General features: G+C 33.0%; 1 protein-coding gene across 3 annotated transcripts in view; it reads left to right on the forward strand.

The window, feature by feature from the left end:
- Positions 1-19,910, forward strand: part of Abd-B (Homeobox protein abdominal B) — a 645,906-nt gene that overhangs the window by 540,295 nt on the left and 85,701 nt on the right. For all 3 annotated transcript variants that reach the window (XM_072522550.1, XM_072522552.1, XM_072522551.1), the window contains exons 4-5: positions 38-131; positions 9,258-9,304. The gene's annotated coding sequence lies outside the window, so the exon portion shown is untranslated. The remainder of the gene's footprint in view (positions 1-37; positions 132-9,257; positions 9,305-19,910) is intronic.

Raw genomic sequence — 19,910 nt, forward strand, 5'->3', positions numbered from 1 at the left:
TTTATGAAATAACAGCTGTTTTCTCTTTCTGTTTCAGGCGAGAATTTTTTCCATCGCGAGTGTTATATCCAATGCGTCAAACTGTTCGGGGACGTGGAAAGAGTTCTTCATCCCTTCGAGTTGTCTAATAGGTGAGATATATTCATTTACACTAATAAAAATCATTCAGCTAAATTAAAGATGACAGTTAACAAAGAGTTTATGTAAGTAATATATATATTTAATGATCTCAAAAAAATTATGCAAGCCTATATAAATTAGTGATTCCTGTTTAATTATATGAATATCTTTTCTACTGATTCATAAGGATCGAAAAATTTTATAATTCAGCAGTGGTCATACTATAACCTTTGTTAGATTTTGTTATTAACTGCAATTTGAGTTACGAATTAGAATATACTAAATTTCTTACTTTTATTTGATCGGAAATATTGTGGCAAAGGAACGATCCATTTTTTTATTACAATTACCCGTATTGACTGCTAAAGTCACTTAACGGATAATCATTTTTTGTAGTTTAAGTAAATTCCTTGTTACTAAGTAAAGGCGACACCATTGTTTTTACCAAGAGTTACTTATTACATCCTAATGGTCGCGGTACTTTGACAGATTATTCGGTAAATATAAGAGTTTTTGATTTTGAAGTTACACTTCTATACGCACGGTCGGCGTTGGAAATTTGCATGAGAGTGAATCTGTGAAACCATTACATATGTAAGATAATGGGTAAGAGAGAGACAGAAGATATATTTTCTCTCTCTTCCTCTCTCGAGAATAAAAATGTTCCTTTTGTATATATATTTAATATTATATATATTATATATAATATTGTATATATAAATACATATAATATTATATATAATATAATATGTATTAATATTATTATTTATGTGATATGTTTTATATTATTTAAAATTAAACGTTTATAATTATTTTGGGATTTTGAATTTCAAAATAATCACTGTTTTACCACGAACTGTCAATTTTGAAATCCGTTAGTGTCATGTCTAATTGGCAAATCCTTTACGTGTTTGGTTCATACGCTGGTGGTTGTGAGTTCGAATCCCAATTATGAATTTCCTTTTTTATTTCTGAAATATTTAAAAACCTCACGTTAATCTTATTAAATATATGTAATATACGCAAAAACATAAATTTTAAAATAAAATGAAAATTTACAACATAATCCGAGTTATTGGTTTTTTATTTTTATCTTCGTAAAGTAAGTTATGTATATTGGCAGTTTTAAATACTTATGAATATTACATTTTAATTTATATTGTATTATTATATTGAATTATGTTGCAGTGTATTTATTGTATTGTAATTTTTATATTATTAACGAAATAAACAATGAATTTTACTGCAGAGTATTTGTAAATTTTTTTTTGCATTCAACTCCTTTTTTACGTATATAAAAATAAAAATATATATTTTCATTAAAATATTGATACAATCCTTCATTTACTATACTCCTATTACAGGTCAAATGTTTATATTCAGCAAACGATGCACCATATACCTATATAACTAATTATTTTTCTCTTTCTGCTCTCTCTTACCTATACCTCTTACATATGTAATGATTGTGCAGATTGACTCCTATATAAATTTTTAACGGCCAACGCGTGTATAGAAGTATAACTTCTACCGGCAGTCCCACTGGACTGCCACACCCGTTTTTTTTATACATTAAAAAGGTTCTTTTTTGTACATTTATTTATATTCAATTATTAATTGATGTTCAGTTCATTATAAGTTATTATTATTATATAAATTTTTATTGGTAAAAGAGGTTGTGATATACGACAGTGATTCCCAACCTGGGGGTGATCGCCCCCCGGGGGGCGATTTGAGATATTCAGGGGGGCGATAGAGCGAAGGGGGCGATATGGGGGGCGACAGAGAAAAGGGGGCGATAAGGGGGGCGTTTAGCATCCGGAAAACGAGAAATGGGTAAATGAGAAAAATAATAAAAGAGAAAAAAAAATACAATACTTTCGATCGGATATCCATAGGATAATAAAAAGTAAATATATTTATACCAATGCAGGTAATAATAACACAAACATCTCGTCTAGTCACAGGGAGCTATGAATCATAATACAATTTAATTCTATACATTATCGTTATAATTATACATTATAACGAATTCTGCATTTTCCTTTGATCGAGCTTTCGTATTGTGCGATCATCCGCACAAAAGAGAAAGAGAGAGAAGTGGGATAAGAATTATGAGAAGTAGGTACCGCTCCTGCCGATCTGACTCGAACAAAAAGCGAACGGCCGAGGTTGTCGTCGCTTCAAATGTGGAGTCTTTCGTTCCCGAGTTTTGTATTGTGGTATATAAAGTTGTTTTGTTTCAACTGACAGTCATTGTGTTCAGTGAGTCAAAAAGTGCCAAGCCGCACACAATTGGAGAAGAACTCATCCTCCCAGCTGTCAAAGAGATAGTTGATACTATGTTGGGACCCAGTCAGGCCGGCCAAGTAACAGATACAGTTCCTCTCAGCAATAATACTGTCTCCAGAAGGATTGATGAAATGGGAGCTAATGTCGAAGATGTTCTATGCAACAAATTGAAAAGCAGAGAGTTTACTGTGCAACTTGACGAGAGTACCCTGAGTGACAGCACAGCTTTGCTGCTGTCATATGTCCGATTCATTGACGACAATGGAGAAATGGCCAAGGAAATGCTGTTTGTTAGAAGTCTGATTACTGATACAAAAGAATCTTCCATATTTGAGGTCGTTAAGAGATTTTTTGAGGAAAAAGAGATTCCCTTATTAAATATGATCACCTGTGCTACTGACGGTGCAGCAGCAATGACAGGACGCCATCGGGGATTTATTGCACATCTGAAACAAGCAGTACCTGGAATTTTGTGTGTTTACTGCGTCATTCACAGAGAGCATTTGGCTGCCAAGAATTTGAGTGGGAGGTTGCACGATTCTCTTCCATTTGTCATAGATGCGGTAAATAAAATGAATAACCAAAGAATGATCGAATATTTCGTACACTTTGTGAAGAAAATGATGAGATATTTAATACATTGCTACTACATATGGAAGTCCGCTGGCTTTCTAAAGGCAATTGCTTAAGGCGGTTCTTCAGCCTCATGGATACTGTAATTAAATTTCCTAATACTACTGACCCCACACTGAGTACAGAACTACAAGAGAAGCGAAATGACATCGCATACTTATCAGATATTTTTCAAAAATTAAATGAAATGAACCTGCAACTACAGGGGAAGAACATATATATGGCCAAAGCGAAGGGAGTAGTCGGAGCATTCATTGACAAACTATCTATTTTTGAAGAAAATATGCAGAGAAGAGATCTGACCAAATTCCCCAACTTGAAATCTTCTTGTGTTGATTCTGAGGATCTTCAAACATACTGCCTTCACCTTCAAACACTGAAAAAAGATCTGCAGTCCCGATTCCAAGATTTGACTAGTCTGAAAGTGCCAACTTGGTTTATCAATCCTTTCAGCGTGGAAGTTTCAACGGTATGTCCTTCTCTTCAAGAAAACTTGATTGATTTGAGACATGATGTTGAAATTGAAAGTTTGTTTCGGGAGAGTGGCACGAAAGATTTTGGCCGCGGATAAAAGAAGTGTATCCAATCTTGTGGAATGCAATCAAATTATTATTATTGGCATTCCCCACAACATATCTAGTGGAGAAAGGTTTTAGTTCTATGTGTATATTGAAAAACAGACAAAGAAATAGGCTCGACATAATAGAAAGAGGGGATTTGAGGTTGTTATTAACCAACATTGAGCCAAACATAAAGAAATTATGTGAGGGACACCAGGCCCAAGGAAGCCATTAACAATTCTTTTACACACATATAACCATTTATCATTTTACGAAATGTAAAAATAAATAAATATGGATACTTACCTTTTGTATAGATTCATTAATTGTTTCAATTTAATTGGGTGGGGGAGGGGGCGATTGTAGTATTCATAACTGGTGAAACCTGTCTAAGGGGACGATCATGGGAAAAGGTTGGGAACCACTGATATACGACATCTGATATTCTTTCAATAAGTTTTGTGCTCACTTCGAATGATTTTAACCAGGGCAATTCGAACTGTATCTAATATATATATTTTTATTTGTAATAACTTCATACTTTCAGCAAAAAAATTAGCCAATAAATACACCTACCAGGTTACATACATGATCTTAAATCTAAATCCTCAAACCAGAATACAAATTCTGCAGGTTTTTGCTTCAAATGAAAAAGCAATTGATGATGAAATAAATACCTCTTACGAAGACCTTAAAAAGCTATAGACAACAACAAAGAATCTAATATAATAATAATGGGAGATTTTATTGTCAAAATTGGAAGAATCGAAAACAAGAATTAAAATTTCTGATTCGGCATAAGAAATTTAAGAGGAGAAAAAATTATGGAATGTCTGGAATAAGAAAACATGTATGCTATGAATACCTTTTACAACAAGAATCATTACAACAGCACTACCAAAAATTCAATGATGAATGAAAAAATGAATGATGACTATTTTCTCTCAAATAAAAAAAGAACTGGTATTGACAACTTTTAATATGTCGGCCTAAAAATAAATATGACAGAAACAAAAACAAACACAAACAGATGACCCCAGATGTACACTATAAATAGCAGTGAGATAGAACAAGTCCATGAATATATCTACCTAGACCAAATTCTGAAACTTGACAAATAGTCACATCAAAAACAAGGATCGCGGATATCAAAACAAAAATTGCCAAACTCAAATGGAGCTTCGCAGGCCACACTGCAAAACAAAAAACCCATGCTGGAACGCCACAATACAACATTGGAGACCTTACAAAAATAGATGACCAAGGATAAGGATAGAGATGAATGTGGAAGGATTTGGGAGAGTCCTATGTCCAAAAATGGACGACAGAAGGCTAAGAAGAAGAAAAAGAAAGATGAATAGTAGTCAATTGGCTACAATAAGTCTGGCGTAGAACTGTCGACTTTCTGAGTAAAACAATAGAAAGATACATTCTATAAAGACGGTTGTTAAAATTTAAAACAAGATAACCAAACAAAACCAAACATTAAAATAATAAAAGCAGAAGATATATCAATGGAAACAATATTAAGGAATTAAAAAAAAATAAATTATTTAAACATCAATAGCATCAGGCACGATACATACAAAGTGGTAAAATCCACAAATCTTCAAAAAAATATTCGTAATAAATCTACAGAAGGGGATTAATATTGTAATCATCATGATCATTATTAGCCGTTTTAAGCAGACTGCTGAACATAGGTCTCCCGTAAATAGTTCCATTACATCCGATCTTGAGCACCAATTATTGTTTCTCATAGTAATCTGTAGTAAAGCGGTGAATAGTTTAAGAGATGTGATGTCTTCTTGGCGAATACCTTTCTTTAAGAGGGATGTATTTGTGCCGCCACAATACATTTTCACTGCAGCTATTGCGCTATTATACATCTTCGGAAGAAGATTTGTGTACCTATGATCAATACTGCAGTCTGGATGATCTCTTAATATGGAGCTATACTGGATCATTGACGTGAAGTGAATTAGGGATTTCATGTCCGAGGATAGGTCGTATGAGGGGATTTGTTTAGGAGTGTTTACGGGTTGTGTTTGTTTTGTGTTTTTTTGGTTGGATTCTTCGGTCTGGGCATTTTTGTGAAAATGCCGTGTGGCCTCCATTACAGTTGGGACATTTGGGATCACCTATCGTGGGGCATGCAGTAGACCTGTGTTGTTGAATAAAGAATGGACAGATAAATGATTTTTCGAGGCATTCATTACTGAAGTGTCCGCTTTTGCAACATTTCGAACAGTTTTTTAGTCGAACCGGAACGGAATTGCTTGATCTTGGAATCTCGCATTTGAATCGTTCTCCCTCGATCGTAATACCGTTCGAGAGTGCATTGGCGAATTTAGTTTCAGAGTTTGTAAAAACTCTTATGAAAGAGGTGGGTTGATTTGTAGAGTGGGCAATTATACGAACTATTTTGATGAATGGGAATTTGGTTTCGGATAAATTATCCTTGATGATTTTTTGGGACAGTTTTTTGTCGACGTCGGCAATACCTAAATGAAAGTTTTGTTGATCATTTGACACGGGTTGCGGATTAGAGGAGTTTTTTTATTTAAATTCTGGATTTATCGAGATAATGCTATCTCCGGTGAATTGTCGAAGTTTTACCATGAGATCTTTGAGGTCTAGAAGTTAAGTAGTTCGTACGGAAGCTGCCTTTTGGGTTGGGAAGACTTTTATATTATAGAGTCTAAATAGGGAATTAGATAGTTGTCTTTGATAAGTCGATGGAATGGTCTTTGCTGACAGATGTCTGGGGAGATGTCCTCGATTTTGTAATTTTGGATCGTGTGTGGTGATTGTTGTGTGTTTTAAGTTGTGGGTTGTGTGTTGGCTGTTTGTGGTTGTGTAAGTGTTGTTTGTTGAGGTGTGGTACGTGTGAGTATGGGTGATGGTGTTGATTGAGTGTGTGTTGGTGACAGTATGTTTTGTGTTTGTAGGGGTGTGTAGGTGAGGGGATTTTGGGGTGGAGGATCGTAATAAGGAGTAGATGCTTTGGACGTAGACGGTGTAGGATGGTGTTGTTCTGTGTCCGTGTTCCTTTGTGTTTTATTTGATATGGTGAGTATTTTTGATGTTGTGTTGTTTGTGTTTGTGTATTCTGTGGGTTTGCCCTTGGATACAGTTATGTGACTGTGATCTGTGATGGCTTGCAGATCCTCTTCCCATTCTCTTATGTTGGGAATAGGACCTGTTGTGTAGAGGATGGCCTGGTTTTCGGATGATTTTATTTCTGGGTTGAAAGGGATGTCTCCGAGGAAGTTGTGGTTATTGAGGACGAGGTAAAATTTTCTTGGACTGGAAAATTTTTTTGGGATTAGTGTGATGTAGTATTTATGTGTGTATGTTGTGTCTGTTTTGGGGTGGTTTATGTTGGTGTAGTGTGTGTGGGTGGTGTGTCTGGTATGTCTTGAAAGTGTGAGTATACTATGTTTTTGATTTGTGGAGAGGTGAGTGATGATTTTGTTTTTTGTGCTTGTATGTTTTGGATGATTGGTGTGATATGTTTGCTGGTCGCCTCAGGATTTTGGTGGTAGAGTTCTATCAGAGCCTGTCCCCATTCCTGTTCTGACCTAGGTTCGTGTTCAGCTATGGTGATAGACACTTGTGATATTTATGAGGTTGTGGATTGTATTTCTGTGTCTGAATCTGTGTCTGATAGTTTTGGTGGTTCTTTTTGTTTTCGTGCTCTTTATTGTGTTCATGGCATGTTTGTGTGGTGTGTGTGCGAGTATACTTATGTGTATATAAATTTTGTAATTGGTAAGTGTATGATTGTGTGTAGATTTTTAATTAATAGTTGTATAAATTTGTGTTGTGTGAATTGGAAGTGTATGAATTTGTGTTGATTTTGTGTAAATTTTAAGTGTATGATTGAGGTTTGAGTGTGTGTGTATGAGGTTTGTGTGTGTGTGTGCGTGTTGGCCTTACCTGTGTTGAGTGTGTACTTGTGCGTTTCAGTTGAGTCCTACGTCAAGGAGCTTCTAGTACAACACCTAGCGTCGATATTCCCTTGTCCCCTATTATATTTTTCAATAACTGGTGTGCTTAATTGCCGATTCTTTTATATGAATCTTATTTATATTTATTCATATCGTGTCGATAAACAGGAAAACAGGGGAAGCTTTGAAATTTCTCCCTCTGGAATGTGAGCATCTCGACTTTATAACGTTGTGCAGTACTCTTCGATGAGTTTTAGGATCTCTTGTTGTTCATATATTGCATGTCCTTGTTTATTTTTTAACTTATAAATATTCCTAATTTCTGTCTTTAACTTTCATTTAAGAACTTTTAGGCTTTTGTTTTATTATATGGTTTTAGTTAATTCTTTAGTGTTAAACTTCCTTACATATTTTCTAATAGGTTTGGAAATAATTGTGTTTAATTCCGTAGCTCTGCATTGCCTGTTGTGTGCTTATCTTTCATTTCGCTTCTTTTTTGTATTAGGTTTCTTGTGTCTTCTGTGAGTTTTTTATTATTCCTTGTTTCCATGGCTTGGCACTTCTTCTGTGTCTTCTTTAGGGTGTCCACCAACATTTCGTTAAGCTTCTCAATATTGGTTCATTTTGCACGTCCTTTATGTCAATATTGTAATAGTCAGATTTAAAAGTTCTAAATCATGTAATTAGATGGTATAAATTAAATACGTATGTAATTGAAACGACACAACTTCGTTTTATAGGAATCAATATGCTAAATATCATTTTTATGTATCTGTTTTCACCAGATCACAGAGCATAAGCCTATGATTGTCCCTTGGCCACAATTAAACATTACCCTCAGTTATAAATAAACGTTTCTGTGTGTGTAATATCTCAGCGCCAGATCTCGCATCTAGATGGACTTATGAACGCGCTGAAACGTGCCAAACTAGAAATGGCTGAAGGAAATGCGATATATATTTGAGACGTAATTTATCACAAACGTGACCAAGAGATACAAATAAAGATTTTCTTAATAATAAAATTTATTATACCCTTAACATCTGGGGCGGAGTCTTTTCCACAAATCTCTTCTAAGATTGAGGCATCAGACATTTTTCTCAACGCAATTTTCAGAGACTCGCATCTTAAGTAGGCGTGAAATTTTAGATACTTAAATATTTTGTAGATTTCTCACAGCATATTTAAGATATTTGCCTTTTTTTATACAATTTTTGACTGAGAAGATTAGCAGTGAAAAATGTGTTGGATTTGTTAAAAAGTCAGTAAAGTTTTTTGTTAGTAAAAAGTTAACAAACATATTTTGATAAAAGATTAGCTATTCTGAAGCTTTATAATGAATGTATATAAGCAATTTTGTAAAAGAGGGAGTCACGAGGCCACTTTATTGATTCACAAAAAAAATTTCGAATTCTCTAGAATTTCAAATAATATTCTTAATTATGCATTATTTTAATTACCATTAGTTAAATAATGGATTTAAAACTTTGAATAATAATAGATTAACCTTGAAAACTCAAAAGTGGATATTACGTTGATGCCAAAAGCTCATTTATGTTTGTCATCGTTTTTAAGTATCTATCGTCAAAATCGAAAGATTTTTGGGAGATTAGTTTTATAGATGTATCTCTCATCTTTATAGTTTTAGTATGTTATTGATCCTGTTACTCCCTTTGATTTTATTATTCTATTGTTTCAGACTCTCGAGAGTGTTTCCAGGCTCGACGCTTGCCACATTCCACCAAGGTATAAATTTTATTAAATATGTTATTTTTATTGTTTTACGGAACATTCAGGTAAGGATCGCGGAATTAATTCTTTCGGTGTATGTGGCCGAAAATTGTATGCTAAATCTAAGATTAAAATCTACAATTTATTATTTATGTAATATGCTTGTGGCAGTGAGTATGAATAATGTCCGAAAATTGGGGGAGAAAACATGTTTAGTTGAATTACCAAATGATCAAGAAAAAGAGAAAGTTATGCAGTCGAAGTCAAAACTAAAAAATTTAAAAGAAGATACAGTTTATATAAATGATGAGTTAACAAGAAAAGAAAGAGAAATACAAAAATCTATTAGACAAGCGGCAAAGAAAGAAAGAGAAAGTGGTAATTCAGTCAAAATCGGGTACAGAAAGCTAATAATAAATGGAATTAAATGGCGATGGGATAATAACAAAGATCTTGGTAAAAGAAAATGGAAAAAAGTAGAAGAGGAAAGAGTGAAGGATGTTTTTCTGACTACAGACCGTACAATAATTAAGGATATGAAAAGAGCACTAGAAAATAGAAGAAACAAAAACAAAAATGTAGTAAACCTAATTAATATGGCCACTTGGAATCTTAGGGAGATATATAAAGCAGGAGCAATGAAAATTTTAATAAGAGAACTAAATAGATATAAAATAGATATTATTGCTGTACGAGAAACCCATCTAGTGGGAAATGGGGCAACAAACATAGAAAACTATACTTTACTTAAAAGTGGAAGCCAAAGTAGGATATTTGGAGTGGGATTTTTGGTTAACAATATACTAAAAGATGAAGTAACTGCAATTATAGCAAAATCTGATGGATAGGATAAGTGCACATGGATAATACCTTCCACCGGGGAAACGAACCAAATTGATCATGTGGTAATTCAGGATAAATTTTCAGAACTTATAACTAACGTAAGAACTTACAAAGGAGCTGATGTTGATTCAGACCATTATATGGTCGGAGTTAAGTTAAAGGATGAGTACTCAGAAGAAATAAAATCCAAAAAAGGCAAAACATAAGGTATAACAACGACGAATTGAAAACAGATGCAGCCAACAAGTATAGGCAAGATCTAGAAAATATTTATAACCGCGATGTAACAGTTCAATTAATTGGCGTAGAAGAAAACTGGCAAATACTCGAAAATAGTATAAAAACAGCTATGAATGGAAATATAACAAAGAGTAAAAGGAAAAAGAAGAAAGAATGGTTGGACAAAGAATGTGAAAAGAAATAGAGTTAAAGCGAATACATAGACATAAGATGTTGCAAAGAAAAAATGATAACGATAAAGAAAGATATAATGGGCAAAGGAAATTAGTAAAGAAAATTTGTCGAAGAAAGAATATAGGGCTTTTAGAGAGTCAACTTCAAAATATGGAAAAAAAATACAAAAGGAAGGATATAAAATATTTTTGTAAAGACGTTAAAGAAATAAGCAGAGATTACAATTCAAAAACGACTTACATTAAAGACAAAGAAGGTAATCTGATAGGAAATGAACAACAATAATTGGAGAGATGGACCAATATTTCAAAGAACACCTGAACGGTGAAATAGAGGAGGAAAACGACAATGAACGAGAATCAATATCAATGGATGAAATAGATATTGCAGGACCAACTAAGGATGAGGTTGAGCAAGTTTTAACTGCGACAAAAAACAAAAAAAAGACCTGGAGAAAACGGGATAGCAACAGAAAACTTAAAATATGAAGGAGACTACCTGAGAGAAAAAATCTACAAACTAATATGTCATATCCGGGAAGAAAAAATAATACCTAAAGAGTGGTGCAAGTCTATAATATACTCAATATATAAGAAGGAAGACCTGTCAAGTTGTGATAACTATATAGCAATAGCACTCCTGGACGTTTCATACAAAGAACTGGCAACCATACTAAAAAGACAAATAGAAGTGTACACAGAAAATATATTGGGCGACCATCAAGCTGGTTTTAGAAAAAATCGATCAACTAGTGACCATGTATTTATGCTGAACTAAGTTCTCTCTGGTGTATATGAATACGACATACCGATCCACCTTCTCTTTGTGGATTTAAAGGGTTCTTATGACAATGTAGGTAAATTAAAACTGATAAAGGCACTACATGAGTTCAAGAACCCATCTAAGATAATCAGACTGGTACATAAGACGCTTTAAAAAGATTACAAGCGCAGTTAACATTAATGGGAAGGTACATACAGTGTGACCCATTTAGATTGGAAACACCTCTATAAAATTTGAAGTTGTTAACCGATTTTAACCAAATTTTCTTTTAATGTCATGTAATAAAAGGTCTATTGCGGGACAAAATATGAAATATTTTGTTAAATTTTCACGGCAGTCTACGATACTTTTTCTTCGTCGAAAATGAAGAATTTGTATTAGCGATTTTTTTATTAAAAAAATTTCTACGCCACTGGATTTAGAGTGTCTTCAAATAGCTATGACAAAAATTTCATTAAAATATATTTATTAATAACGAAGTTATGACAACTTAACATTTTAAAACTCACTAAGCTACGAGTCAAAAAAGAACACCCTGTATCAACAGATAACCATAAAACTAATTATTTTTCAAATAATTTTAATAATAAACCACTACTAGACAAAAAAATGTTTAAAATAGCATAAAAATTTAATGCAAGTAACGCACTTACATTATTATTAACTTTACATGCTACAACTTAAATCTCAGTTGCCATGACAACGATATTACTGTATGACATTATTTGTGTCATACAAATTTCAGTGCTAGTATAAATTTATCCATAATATCTGCAACAATATTTACTTCAAATTCTTTTAACAATATTTTGTGTCATGGCTGCAAGATTAAGTTTGAGAGACAAAATTGAAATTATACGTCTTTTGGGAGATAACGATAGAAGTGCCAGGGAAGTTTGTACAATATTTAATGACAGACATGTGGATCGTCCTACTATTAGTTGCGGTACGGCAAACAAAATAAATACAATATTTAATGAATATGGTGCAGTATCAAAACTAATTTTAAAAAATAACCCGTTACAAAGAAGAGGAAATGATCAAATCATTTTAGATCATATCAGAAATAACCCTAATGCCAGTTTAAGGAATGCCAGTTTATATTTGAATGTGCCTCGAGAAAGTATTCGGCGATGTATTAAGGTAAATAATATTAAACCTTTCAAACCAAAATTCTTACACACATTACAAGAAGGCGACGAAGCAAAACGTTTAGAATATTGTTTATGGGCCCAAGGGGAATATTTAAACAATATAAATTTTCTAAAAAACGTGTTGTTTACCGACGAAGCCACTTTCACTACAAATGGAGAAGTATCATCACAGAATTGTCGCTATTGGACAGCAGATAATCCCCATTGGGTAATAAACTGTAAAAGCCAGTACCAGTATTCTCAAAAAATCAATGTCTGGTGTGGTATACTGAACGAGCGAGTTATTGGTCCTTTCTTTTTTGAAGAAAACTTGAACTCACAGAACTTTTTAGAATTTTTAAACACCCACTTGTGGAATACTCTTCATGAGCTCCCAATTAATGGATGATTAAATTTGTATATCCAGTTGGATGGGTGTCCTGTTCATTACGCCAGAACCGTGAAGCAATGGCTAACGAAAATTATCCGAACCGTTGGATAGGCCGGGGTAGTCGGTTGATAGATTGGCCACCCAGATCTCACAATTTTAGACTTCTTTCTCTGGGGAGTTATCAAACAAAAAGTTTACCAAACCCGTGCAAGAGACGTAAACGAACTTGGTACAAGAATTCGACAGGCATGTGCAGAAATTACTCCCCAACAACTTAGAAATGTAATTAGAAATATTCATAAACGCTACGACAAATGTATCCAATTAGATGGTGGATTGGTAAAGGCAACTGGGATTTAAACTAAAATTATGTTTCCATGTTTCTGTTAATACAGAGTGTTTTTTTTAACGTTAATACAGAGTTTTTTTCTTAGTGAGTTTTAAAATTTTAAGTTGTCATAACTTCGTTATTAATAAATATATTTTAATGAAATTTTTGTTATAGCTATTTGAAGCCACTCTAAATCCAGTGGCGTAGAAATTTTTTTTCTAAAAAAATCGCTAATACAAATTCTCCATTTTCGACGAAGAAAAAGTATCGTAGACTACCGTGAAAATTTAACTAAATATGTCATATTTTGTCCCGCAATAGACCTTTTATTACATGACTTTAAAAAAAAATTTGGTTAAAATCGGTTAACAACTTAAATTTTTATAGAGGTGTTTCCAATCTAAATGGGTCACACTGTATGACGCTTCAAAACATTACAAGCGCAGTTAACATTAATGGGAAGAGGAGCCAATACTTTAGAGTTCAGAAAGGTGTAAGACAAGGGGATTCTCTATCCATCACGCTGTTTTATTTGGCCCTTGAAAAGATAATAAGAGACATCAATATGAATAGAGCGGGAACAATATTTAATAAGAGTCACCAGTGTCTAGCCTATGCTGATGATATTGTACTTTTGACTAGGAGTAAAAAATAATTAGAAAAAACAGCTAAGAATCTTCTAGAGGCCGCAGTAAATATGGGATTGCAGATAAATATAAATAAAACAAAATACATGGAGCTGAAGAATAAGCAAAATGAAAGCAAAAAACTAAATATGGAAATTGCATTAGAAAGAGAAATTCTAAAAATTAAAGAGGCGGAGGATTACATGTATCTGGGAGTTCTTGTGACAAATAAATGCGAAGAAGAAAAGGAAATAGATCTACGAATAGCAAAAGAAAACAAGTGTACATACACCTTGCAAACAATAATAAAATCGAAAGAGGTATCGAGAAATACAAAAATAACGCTGTATAAAACTATTCTGCGACCTACTCTAACGTATGCTCTACGTATAGAGAAACTATATCAGTGTTTGGGGAATTAACCGACCGGACTTCTGAAAACGATAGTCACTTGACGATATACATGTGATTTGATCTGCGGAAGGGCACTTGACGAGCTGCGGCTGAAATCCAGGAAAAGTTTTCTCAAATACACCGAAACCGAATACACCAACTGGTTTGAACTGCGATTGGAGAAGATGGGCATTAGTGAACTAAATAATATCAGGCGTGGTAGGTGTGGAAGACCAAAAGAGCAAGATGCGGCATCTCTATAAAAATGACACCTTGCGGCCAACGACAGGACATGGACCACCTGCTCTAGTGCAACCAATGCCCGTTTCCATCCATGATGGACGATCTGTGGAAGGTCAAACCAAGGTTATAAACTGCGCCCGATTCTGGGCCAAACACCTGAAATTATCACGTTGGATACGAAAAATTAAAGTCAATTTAGGAAAAATAAAAATAGTAAACGTAGGCATGGATCAAGAGGAATCTATGTTCCAAAATCCCTAATGTCCCTCAAAATTCTAGGACTTTTCGATCAAGAGATATAGCACAGACAGATAGAGAGATATATAACAATACGATCTCAAGAAGGAATTGTCCGATTCTTAGTAAATGAGGAAAAAGCAACCTTTAACAGCAACATCAGAAATTCCAAGTTTAATACAGTAATACCCCGAACCAGCTAAGCTGGTTGTATTAGGTGATAAAAATTCAACTATCACACATGGGTCAAAACTAAATGAAGTTGCAGAAGGATGACCTGGTGCGTTGTCCATGATTAGCATCACTGTTAATGAAATTTGTTTAGATTGACAATAACTTCTTAGAGGATTAGCTTAATTAGACTTCTTAGAGTCAAGTCAGATTTACTTCATCTATAAGCTCTTCAATAATAAGTTTGCACAATTTTACAAATCAATAAAGGTCTGATTTTTAACTTTGATTACTGGGCATGGAATTTACTTAACTGAAAGATGCAGAAGAATAATGAGTTAAAAACAAACAGTATGCAGCTAAAACGTTAAAAAAAAATAGCATGGATCGAAATGTGATTGATTAAGGAACGATTATAACATATTATATATTGAAGAAAATATGACAAAAACAAATAAACTAGTAATAACCTGTATAAAGGAAGTTCCTTCAAAGTTTTAAAACACAAATCTTGAAACTTTATTACACGCAGAAAAAAACCAAAAACCTATGTCAAATTGGAGGCCACTAAGGAAATTGTGTAGAAAAATTAAAGTTTGCCACACGAGGCAGAAAAACATCACTTTAATTAAAGGGGGAGTCCCAACCGATATTGCAAAATGCATATTTTAAATATTCGATAACATATTAATTGGCAATAAAACATTTTTAGGTGCCGAATTACTCAAAACCTGCTTGTTCGAAGGACCTGAATAAATTTACTGAAAAAGATTTCAAGTAGAAAAAATGTTGTTTTAATAACAGTAATTTTGCGCCAACTTAACTAAATGAATTTTAATTTTAATTTAAAATGCTGATTTGTGTAAATTTATGGTTACCTCATTGGCAGACTGGCGTTAATTTAAATATAAATGATGTATAGGTACATTTTAATATTCGCGGTTCCAAAAAAATTAAAATCGAAAGAATTATTTCAGCGTCTTTATATTAACATATAATAATTGTTGTATTTAGTATGATATATCCATTGACACTTTTTGTTTATTTGGTAAGTTGTTTGAATAATGTTCTAAACCTATTTTCTTACCGCATTATATTATTTACTACCTTATAAGAAACAAAAAATGGTTGACTTTGGCGATTGGGCGAATGAGCGAATGGGCGATTTTTTGACTTGGGGCGATTAAAATGCACCGATTAGGTTTTATGTAAATAAATTGTTCGTTTTTTTGATTTTCTAAAAAAGTCGCGTTGACTGAATTGCGATTAAATTACTACTACATTATGATTTTTCACTCTAAACAAAAAATTCACGATTCTCATTTGGTGAAAAGCAAATTTTTGTACTGATTTTTTTTTATTTTTACGAACCACTTTTCAACAGATAGTGTACGTGCTTTGCCGTTAAATTTTGAAGGCAAAAACAGGTTTAATTTAGCTCTATAAACTGAGCTATTATTACTAATCGGATGTTTGGTATGAGTTGTTGAATGGAGCTTAAAGAGTCAGTGACAAATTATTTAGTTCATTTACTGGCAGGCTGGTTTTTTGTGTTCTAACCAATTTTGCGGTTTAAAACCTCTTCTGCATATATTTGATTTATGTATTATTAAGTGTACACAGATATAAAGAGCCTACAAATTAACGTCCACTCCGAAAAACTTTTTTGTCAGGACCTTTAAAGGAGCGACCTAAGCAATTTTGTAATTTTGTAGTGGGAATCAGACCCACATAAAGAAGGTGGCCACGATACCATAATGGCATTACAGCAGCTTATAAAAGAAATATGGACACAGAAATCCTTCCCCAATGATTGAAATATTGGAATACATTTATTTAATGGTTTCAAGTCAGAGGTTGGGAAAACATGTTGTAGGATTATTGGATTCGCACTAGTTTTGCTTCATACTCTAAACGACTAGAAGACTAGAAAAGCAAGACAGGTCTATGTCCAAAAATGGACGAGTTATTTTCCCTATTTTAAATAGTAAGTATTCAGTTATTTTAATACAGACTCCTTGCCGAAGAAATATACAATTGATGCTGCATACAACTGATGAAGTAAATTTTAATTGAATAAGGGCCCTGTATATTTTCACCGATATTACTGAGCTTAAGAATTACAAACCTATAAGCCTTCTTTGTCACTTGTATAAGCTATTTACCAAAATTATTGCCAATCTGTTGAATAGATGTAAGCATAACGCAAATAATGACAAATATAAAGTACTCGCACAAAACAAAATGGACGGTGTCGACATAAAAAAAACACATATGTTCAAATACCTTGAACATGAACAGCAAATTAAAAAGAACAACCAAACGCATGAGATACAGCGTACAGTATGTTTGATTGGGCTGCTTTTGGTAAATAATGGGAGAATCGGGAGAGAAATATGTCGATATGAATAAAAAAAAGTATGTGAACAATATACGGTAATTACATACTACAGAATGGGAACATTAACATTAACAAAAAAATACAGCGGAAAATTTAACAGTATCCCATAGAATTAGAGAAAGTGTCGTGCTTGGAATCACTAAAAAAGAACGATTAGCTAATAAACAGGCAGAGAACAAAGGTCAAATACAATGTGAAACCTGTAAGTACAATGAAATGGAGATGGACAGTGACTAACGACAGACGGACTAAAAGAATATTAGAATTGTGTGGTCAATATGTAGCAGACATGCAAAAAATGTAGCAGAGGTCGGAAACTGACGCGTTGGAATGACTACGTAAATATAATTGCTGGGAACTGGATGATGATAGCCCAGAATCGAGAAATATGGAGGAGCCAAGTACTTACATCCCAAGTAGTGTTCCAGAGTACTTTTTGCCTCTTACATTTCCTGTATTCTCAGCTGGGTCTTTAATCAAACGTACCACCGAGGTATATATTTTCCTTAATACAAAGCTCCTTTTTGCAGTTAAATATAATTTTTGACAATTACATGTTTGCATCCGTTGAAAATGTATGAATTATTTAGTGTAATTCCTGCCTTACACCATTATAATTTATTTCAAACATCCGTTAAAATTTTCGTTTATTTTGCAAATAATTTAATTTTATTATGAAAAGCACCTGCAATATCATATTTTATCATAATTTTAAGTAGAACTATAAATAACATATGAGATTTAGGTTTTGATACAAATGTATTTTGCCAAATAACTAGAATTTACAGAAACTTTGAGTAAAATTTTATCATTTTCAACTGCTATCAATTATATCTCGATGGGAATAAGCCGAAAGTTATGCAGCAATTCTTGAATATTTTAATTTAGATACATACAGTCGTTTTTAAAATATCATCTTAAATAAACCATTTTGGTCTGCTGTGTTTTTAAGAAAATAAATTCTACACAATATTTAGTCTCATCTGGCTCACTTATTCTTTCTGTATGATATTCTCTACATATCATTGTCGGTATTATTGTTTAAATTATCTTCGGTATCTTTGAGATCCGTTTCTAGGCGAAATTTGGGTCATTACTAAGATTAACTATATTGCTGATTACATGAAATCAATTTTAATTAAAAATTTCTAGTAGACAAGTAAGAATATCATAAAAGAGGTCTTTATTATGTTTTTATTGTATATGGCATACTTAATCATGAGAGTAAAGCTCTCTGTAAATCTCTGTAGATGTGATAGCATTCTTCTTCTCTTTATTCCTGATCCAGATATCGCGATAAAATAAAAAAACTATTAACTGATTTTTCAGTGTTCCTCTATTTATCTCTATCTTCTATTGTAGCATTTTCGTTTTACTCCTTATATAATAAAATACCGAAAAATATTCTTAATCTTTTTGCGTCTCTGAGATAGAAAATCTAAACATTTTTGGAGTCTGTTTATAATAAACAAATTGCTCTTTTCTATTGATCTTTGTTCCGCCTAGATATTTACGCGGGAAATAAACAACAATTTTACCCTCATGTGGACAAGAGAATGATTTTTGAGGATGATGTCACTTTGCGATAAGGCGCCGTAAGAAACGGACGCTTTCTTTTTAGAAGCCCGAATTTGGTCATCGTGACTTCAATGTTGGCAGCCGTAAAAACGAGTTTTAAAAAACCGGCAATTTTTTTTTTAATTCCATGAGTTTTGCTGAAAAGAAGATAATATGAGCTCAAAATGCCATGTGACATGCCTATGTGAAATGAGTTAATCCCCGTTTTGTTGTAAGCTGTATCCTGTGACAAGGGATCTGATAACAGCATCTTGAGGGCTAAGGAAGCCGACATGGTTTTAAGTGGAAAATAAGTAGCCGCGTTTGAAGAATCATATAATGTTATCATCTTAGATAAACTGAAGTCCTATTTTGGCGTTTGATTTGATTTCTCCCAGGATTTGTCCAGCCTTAATTTTGTATCTTACATGGGTCGAATCTGGAATGTTTGAAGTTGTGGGACAGTGTTTTTGTATTCAAATCTAGGGTAACAATTTTTTTTAATAATTTAAAAAGAGATAACTAGAAAGTGTATCGATTGTTTTTTTTTGTAAATAAACATTTACTGCAATAAGTTAATGCAATTTAAAAAGTTTATAAATAAATATGTTTTATGGATCAGCTAATTGTCATATTTTAGTTTTCTTTTAAATAAAATTAACCTTTGATAATTATTTATAATAATTCAGAAATAATGGATAGTTTCATAATAACTGTTTATGTAAAATACAAAAAAAATATGTAATTTTTCTCTTTAAACTAGATTAAAAAAATATTTCTTTTAAAAAGATATTAGCAAGTTTGTGTTTTGAGCATTTCAAAACCAATTAAATCTTGATCCTCAGCAAGTCCCTGGGTTTTAGGAAATTCTTTTTTAGTTAGCGTCACCACCATCTTAAAACAAATTTCTGACCTCTTCTTTATTTTGTAACAATATGGTTACTTGAGTCTTGCCCACTTTAAAATTTCCTTCCTTGTCCATTGTTTCTTCTTGCATCTGGTTGGTGTTAGAATTGTTTTGACTTTTATCTATTTCCGTCTTTACTAATAGCCATTTTGTATCTGTTTTTTGCAGAATTTTTTCTTTAAAATTTATTA

This window comes from Diabrotica undecimpunctata, chromosome 2 (assembly GCF_040954645.1).
Source record: "Diabrotica undecimpunctata isolate CICGRU chromosome 2, icDiaUnde3, whole genome shotgun sequence".
In the NCBI taxonomy this organism is placed as follows: Eukaryota; Metazoa; Arthropoda; class Insecta; order Coleoptera; family Chrysomelidae; genus Diabrotica; species Diabrotica undecimpunctata.